Raw genomic sequence first — 7,255 nt, forward strand, 5'->3', positions numbered from 1 at the left:
CAAGGCTATGCCATTGCTGACACTAGTCAAGAGGAAGCTGGAGTGGCTGAGCAGTTTCCTGGGTGCCAAAACCCCGTGTGTGAGTTTTCAGCCATTACTCACCACAGGGTTTGTTCCATGGGCCCTCCCCACCCAGGCTCAGTGCACAGTCTGAGCAATGCAGTCCCCTGGGGGAAGTTGTATCAAGGACTCAGTTCCCCCACCCTCATGTTCTTACACATACCTGCACTCCCAGCCCAGGCACTTCCATGCAGAGGCCCCCGGATCAGGGGGCCCTGGTAGACGTCTTTCTTGGCTGCCTCTACTGAGACCACATTTTTGGGGTAACTTGAACATGCTTTTCTCCATTCTAACTCAGTATTCAGTATTTTTCCACTCCTAGCCTTCCCGTAACCCCCACCCTTCACCACAGGGTCCCTAAAATTGCAGCAAAAGGAAAATAGCAGGAGCCTCATGTTCAGCAGCCCCTCTCCCTCAGCAGGAATCACCCCCATATTCCAACTCCCCTCCTCTGAGCTGCTACATGGGGGAAAACATGGAATATTCTGGGAGCTGGCACTTTTTCCTGTTTTGCTTCATGCTCATATTATTGCATAAGTGAATGAAGTCTTAATGGTTTTTTTTAGTTTGGCCATTTTCTTAACTGACCACTTTAAAACCTGGCAGCTCAGCTCTCTCTCCAGCTCAGCTCTTGACGGCAGCTATATTAATATAATAAAAGTAAATCTCAGAGTGAAAAATGTTACCACGGACAAAGAGAGTTATTTCATAATGATAAATTGGTCAATTAATGAAGATGTGACAATCCTAAGTGTTTATATGCCTCATAACAGAGCTTCAAAATACACGTAGCAAAAGCTGATAGACTGCAAGGAGAAATAAAGACATCCATAATGGTAGTTGGGGATTTCAATAATCCTTTCTCAATAATTAATTGAACAAGTGGACAGAAAATCAGGAAGGATATAATAGATTTGAACAATACTATCAAGCAACTCCTAATTGACATTTATACAGCACTCCGTCCAACAGCAGCAGAATATGTATTATTTTCAACTACACGTGGGCCATTTACAAAGACCAAGTACATTATGAGCCATAAAACAATTTGCAATATATGTAAAAAAGTTTAAGTCATTCGAATATGTTCTTTGAACACAATGAAATTAAATTAGAAATCAGAAGAATGAGGCCGGGCGCGGTGGCTCAAGCCTGTAATCCCAGCACTTTGGGAGGCCGAGGCCGGTGGATCACGAGGTCAAGAGATCGAGACCATCCTGGTGAACATGGTGAAACCCCGTCTCTACTACAAATACAAAAATTCAGCTGGGCATGGTGGCGCGTGCCTGTAATCCCAGCTACTCAGGAGGCTGAGGCAGGAGAATTGCCTGAACCCAGGAGGCGGAGGTTGCGGTGAGCCGAGATCGCGCCATTGCACTCCAGCCTGGGTAACGAGAGCGAAACTCCGTCTCAAAAAAAAAAAAAAAAAGAAATCAGAAGAATGATAACTGAAAAATGTCAAAATATCTGGAAACTAAATAACATGCTTCTAAATAACTCATAGTTCGAAGAAGAAATCAAAAGGGAAATTACAAAATATTCTGAACGAAATGAAAATGAAAGTACAGCATATCAGAATTTGTGGGATGCCACTCATGGAACTGTATAGCACCAGATGCCTATTTTACAGAAAGAGAAATGATTCAAGGCAGTGACCTCAGCATCCATCTTAAGAAATAAATAATAAAAACAAGAGTCCACATTAAACTCAAAGGAAGGAGACAATAGGAAATAATGAAAATCAAATAAAAAACCAATAAAATAGAAGACAAAAAATCAATAGAGAAAATCAACAAAAACAAAGCTGGTTCCTTGAGAAGAAAAATAAAATGGTTAAATCTTGAGATAGACTGATTAGGAAAAAAGAGAGATCAAAATTTTTCATATTAGGAATGAGAGAAAGGATATCACTAGTTTCTACAGCTATTAAAAGAATAAAAGGGGCATATCATTCTAAAACCTTTATGCCTATAAATTTTTGAAATGAAGATGAAATTAACAAATTTCCTAAAACACATAAAATATCAAAGCTCAATCACAAAGAAACAGATAATAGCCTTATATTATTTTTTTAAAATTCAATTTAGGCTGTGCATGGTGGCTCATGCCTGTAATCCCAACACTTTGGGATGCCAAGGCAGGCAGATCACCTGAAGTCAGGAGTGTGAGACCAGCCTGACTTACATGGCAAAACCCCGTCTCTACCAAAAATTCGAAAAAATTAGCTGTGCATGGTGGCGCACACCTGTAATCCCAGCTACAAGGGAGGCTGAGGCAGGAGAATTGCTTGAACCCGGGAGACCAAGGTTGCGGTGAGTCGAGATTGCGCCACTGGACTCCAGCCTAGGTGGCAGAGAGAGACTCCATCTCAGAAAATAAATAAATAAAAATAAATTTTAAAAAATTCAATTTGTAGTTAGAAATCTTCCCACAAAGAAAATTCTAGACCCAGATAGCTTTGCCATTAAATTCATAACCAATCATTTAATGAAGAAATAATAGCAATTCTATATAAACTATCCTAAAGAATTTAAGAGGTGAGAATACTTCTAAGAGACCAGAATTACCATGACACAAAAACCATACAAAAATTTAACAAAAAAGGCAAACTATAGGCCAAAATCCTTCAGGAATATAGAAGAAAAAAATTAAAATTTTAAAAAGTTGAATTCAAAAATATATAAAAAGAATAAAATATGAAAAATTGGGATTTTCCTTCCCAGAAATTCAGGATGATTTAACACTGAAAATAAATCAACACAATTCTCCATATTAGCAAAAAAGAAAAATCGTATCATCATCTCAAAAGACACAGAAAAAGCATGTGGCAAAAATCTAACTATGCATTATTAAATAAAAACTTTCAGCAAACTAAGCATAGAAAAGTGTTTCCTCAAACCAAGAAAGGGCAACTGCGCTGGTTAATACTGAGTGTTATCATGATTGGATTGAAGGATGCAAGGCATTGTTCCTGGGTGTGTCTGTGAGGGTACTACCAGAGGAGATTAACATTTGAGTCAGTAGACTGGGGGAGGCAGACCCACCCTCAATCTAGATGGGCACAATCTAATCAGCTGCCAGCACAGCTAGAATAAAGCAGGCAGAAGAACGAGGAAGGACTAGACTTGCTGAGTCTTCCGGCTTTCCCCTTTCTACTGTGCTGGATGCTTCCTGCCCTCTAAGATCAGACTCCAAGTTCTTCAGCTTTTGGACTCTCAGGCTTAACACCAGTGGTTTGCTGAGGGCTCTCAGGCCTTTGGCCACAGACTGAAGGCTGCACTGTTGGCTTCCCTACTTTTGAGATTTTGGGTCGTGGACTGGCTTTCTTGCTCGTCAGCTTGTAGACGGCCTATTGTGGGACTTCACCTTGTGACCATTGAGTCAATACTCCTTAATGAACTCCCTTTCGTATATACATTTATCCTATTAGTTCTGTCCCTCTGGAGAACCCCGAACAATACAGCATCAGTGAAAAATCTAGGGCTAACAACATACTTAATGATAAAAGACTGATGCATTTCCTCTGTGATCAGGAATAAGACAAGGATGTCTGCTCTCACCACTTGTATTCAACCTTGTGCTGGAGATTCTGGAACATATAATCAGACATGAAAAAAAAAAATGCATCCAGAATGGAAGAAATACAACTGTCTTTATATATAGCCAACATGATCGTCTATGTGGAAAATCTAATAGAAACAACAAGAAAGACGTAATAATTGATTTTAGCTAACGTTTCAGGATAAAATATCAGTATAAAACTCAATTGTATTTCTACTGACTAGCCAGTAACAATCAGAAATTGACATTTTAAAAATATTTTAAATAACATAAAAATATGAAATACTTGGGGATAAATCTGACATAAGATGTGAAAGACCTGTACACTATAAACTATAAAACGTTGCCAAGAGAAATTAAAGAGCTCTATAAATGGAGGGATATACCATGTTTATGGATGAAAAGACTCATTATTGTTAATATACCAAATATCTCCAAATTATGGATTCAATGGAATCACAGTCAAAACCCTAGCAGAAATTTTATAGAATTTGGCGAGCTGATTCTAAGATTAATATGAAAACAGAAAGGACCTAGACTAGAGAAAACAATTTGGGAAAAGAAGAACTAAAAGGATTAATACTACCTCACTTCAAGACTTATTACAAAGCTACAGTAACCAAAATAGTGGGTATTGACATCGCAATAGACGAAGGATATCATTAAACAAAATAGAGAGCCCAGAAGGAGACCTACACACACATGGATTGTCTGTGTGTGTATGCGTGTATGTGTTTACAACAGTGCAAATGCAATTAAATGGAGAAAGGATAGTCTTTTCAATAAATAGTGCTAGAATAATTAGTTACCATATGCAAAACCCATACATCACGCTATACATAGAAATGAACTGAAAAAATGGGTCACAGGCCTAAGGTAAAAACCAAAAACTATAAAATCTCTAGAAGAAAATCTTTGTGACTTTGCATTGGGCCAAGATTTCTTAGCTATGACACTAAAAGCATGATCCATAAAAGAACAAATTGATAAATTGGATTTCATCAAAATTTAAAATTTCTGTTCTTTAGATGACACTACTAAGAGAATGAGAAAACAAGCCAGACTGGGAGAAAATATTTGCACAGACTATGTCTGATAAGAGCCTTCATCCAGAATGTATAAAGAGCTCTCAAAACTCAGTTGGAAAAACAATAAAACAATGGGCAAAAGATTTGAACAGACACTTCCACAAAGAAGATATCTGGATGGCAAATAAGCACATGAAAAGATGTTCAAAATCATTAGTAGTTAGCAAAATGCAAATTAAAAGCACCATATGCCTACTAGAATAGCTAAATTTAAAAAGATTGACAATACCAAATGTTGTCAAGGATGTGGAGGAATTGGAACTCATACACTGTTGGAAATGAAATATGGAAAACAGTTTGGCAGTTTCTTAAAGAGTCAAACGTATAACTGCTATATGATCCAGCACTCGTATGTATTTATCCAAGAGAACTGAAAGCAAATCATAAAAATACTCATACAAAAATGTTTATACCGGCTTTATCTGTAAAAGTCCCAAACTGGAAATAACCCAAATGTCCATAACAGGTAACTAGATAAAGAAACTTTGATATATTCATACAATGAAATAATACTCAGCAATATAAAGAAAGGTCTATTGATACATATAACAATATGAATGAATGTTAAATTATGCTGAGTAGAAGAAGCCAGACCAAAAAAGATACTTACTGTATAAACCTTTAGAAAATTCAGACTAATCTATATGACAGAAAGCAGATCAGTGGCTGCCTGAGAAGAGTGCACAGAGAGAGACAGGAAGGAGAGATTACAAAGGGGCACAACGAAACCTGTGCTCACAGCTGTAATCCCAACACTTTGGTAAGTTTTGATATATGTATGTACCCATGAAGCCAATCAATATAGTGAAGAGGTGATGTGTATGTTCACTATATTGATTGGCTTCATGGGTACATACATATGTCAAAACTTATCAAACTGTACACTAAATATATATGCTCTTTATTTTATGTCACTTATACTTCAAATTGCTCTTAAAACTCTCAACAAATTAGGTGTGGAGGGAATGTTCCTCAACATAAAGGCCATATTTGACAAGGCTACAGCCAACATCATACTCAATGGTAAAAAGCAGAAAGCTTTTCCTCTAAGATCAGAAACAGGCAAGGATGCCCACACTCACCACTTCTATTGTGCATAGTACTAGAAGTGCTACCTAGAGCAGTCAGGCAAGAAAAAGAAATAAAAGGGGTCCAAATCAGAAAGGAAGAAGCAAAATTGTCTGTGTAGATGACATGACCTTGTATATAAAAACTCCACCAAAAAACTGTTAGACCTAATAAGTGAATTCAGTAAAGTTGCAGGATACCAAAATCAACATACAAAAATGAATTGCATTTCTATATACCACCAACAAACAAACTATATGAAAAAGAAAGAAAACAATCCTACTTACAATAGCATCAAATACAATAAAAATATTTAAGAATAAATTTAATCAAGAAGTTTAAAGATCTGTATATTGACAACTATAAAACATTGAGGAAAAAACTGAAGATGACATAAATAAAAAGAAAGATATCACATGTTCATGTATCAGAATTAATAATTAAAATGTCCATACTACCCAAGGTGGTCTATAGATTCCATGAAATCTCTATGAAAATTCCAATGGCATACCTCATAGATATAGAAAAAAATGATTCTAAAATTCATATGGAACCACAAGAACCCTGAATAACCAAAGCAATATTGAGAAAGAAGAACAAAGCTGGAGGTATACACATCCTGATTTCAAACTATGTTACAAAGCTGTATTAATCCAAACAGCATGGTACTGGCATAAAAACAAACACACAGACCAATAGAACAACATGAGTTTGAGTGGTACAGGTCCACTTATATGTGAATTTTCTTCTGCTTTTTCCAAACCTGAGACAGCAAGATCAATCCTCCTCATCCTTCTCTTCCTCAGTTTACCCAACAGGAAGATAAGGAGGATGAAGGCCTATCCACTTTGACTTAATGAAGGGTAAATATATTTTCTCTTCCTACTGATTTTCTTAATAACACCATCTTTTCTATAGTTTAGCATAACAATAAAGCATATAATACACATAACATACAAAGTACGTCTTAACTGTTTATGTTATTGGTAAGGCTTCTGGTCAATAGTAGACTATCAGTAGTTAAGTTTTTGAGGAGTCAAAAGTTTTATGTGAGAGCTGGGCACAGTAGCACACACTTGTAGTCCCAGTAACTCAGACACCTGAGGCAGAAGGATCCCTAAAACCCAGTCATTCAAGGCCAATATGGGCAACATAGTGAGACCCCATGTCTTTAAAAAAAATGTTACATGCTGAGTTTTGACTGTGCAGGAGTCAGTGCTCCAACTCCATGTTGTTCAAGGGTCAACAGTATATTATATGCAGAATCTAAGAAAGTTGAATTCATCAAAACATAGAGTACAATGGGCAGTTGCCAAGGAATGGGGCTGAGGGTAATGAGTAGATTTTGACCAAAGGCTACAAACTTATAAGATGAGCAATTCCTAGGAACCTAATGTATAGCAAGGGTGATAATGTACACATTAATTAATTTGTAGTAATCATTATACAATGTATTAGGTTGGTGCAAACATAATTGG

The sequence above is a fragment of the Sapajus apella genome, unplaced genomic scaffold, assembly GCF_009761245.1.
Source record: "Sapajus apella isolate SASKATOON/1434 unplaced genomic scaffold, GSC_monkey_1.0 scaffold4, whole genome shotgun sequence".
NCBI lineage: Eukaryota > Metazoa > Chordata > Mammalia > Primates > Cebidae > Sapajus > Sapajus apella.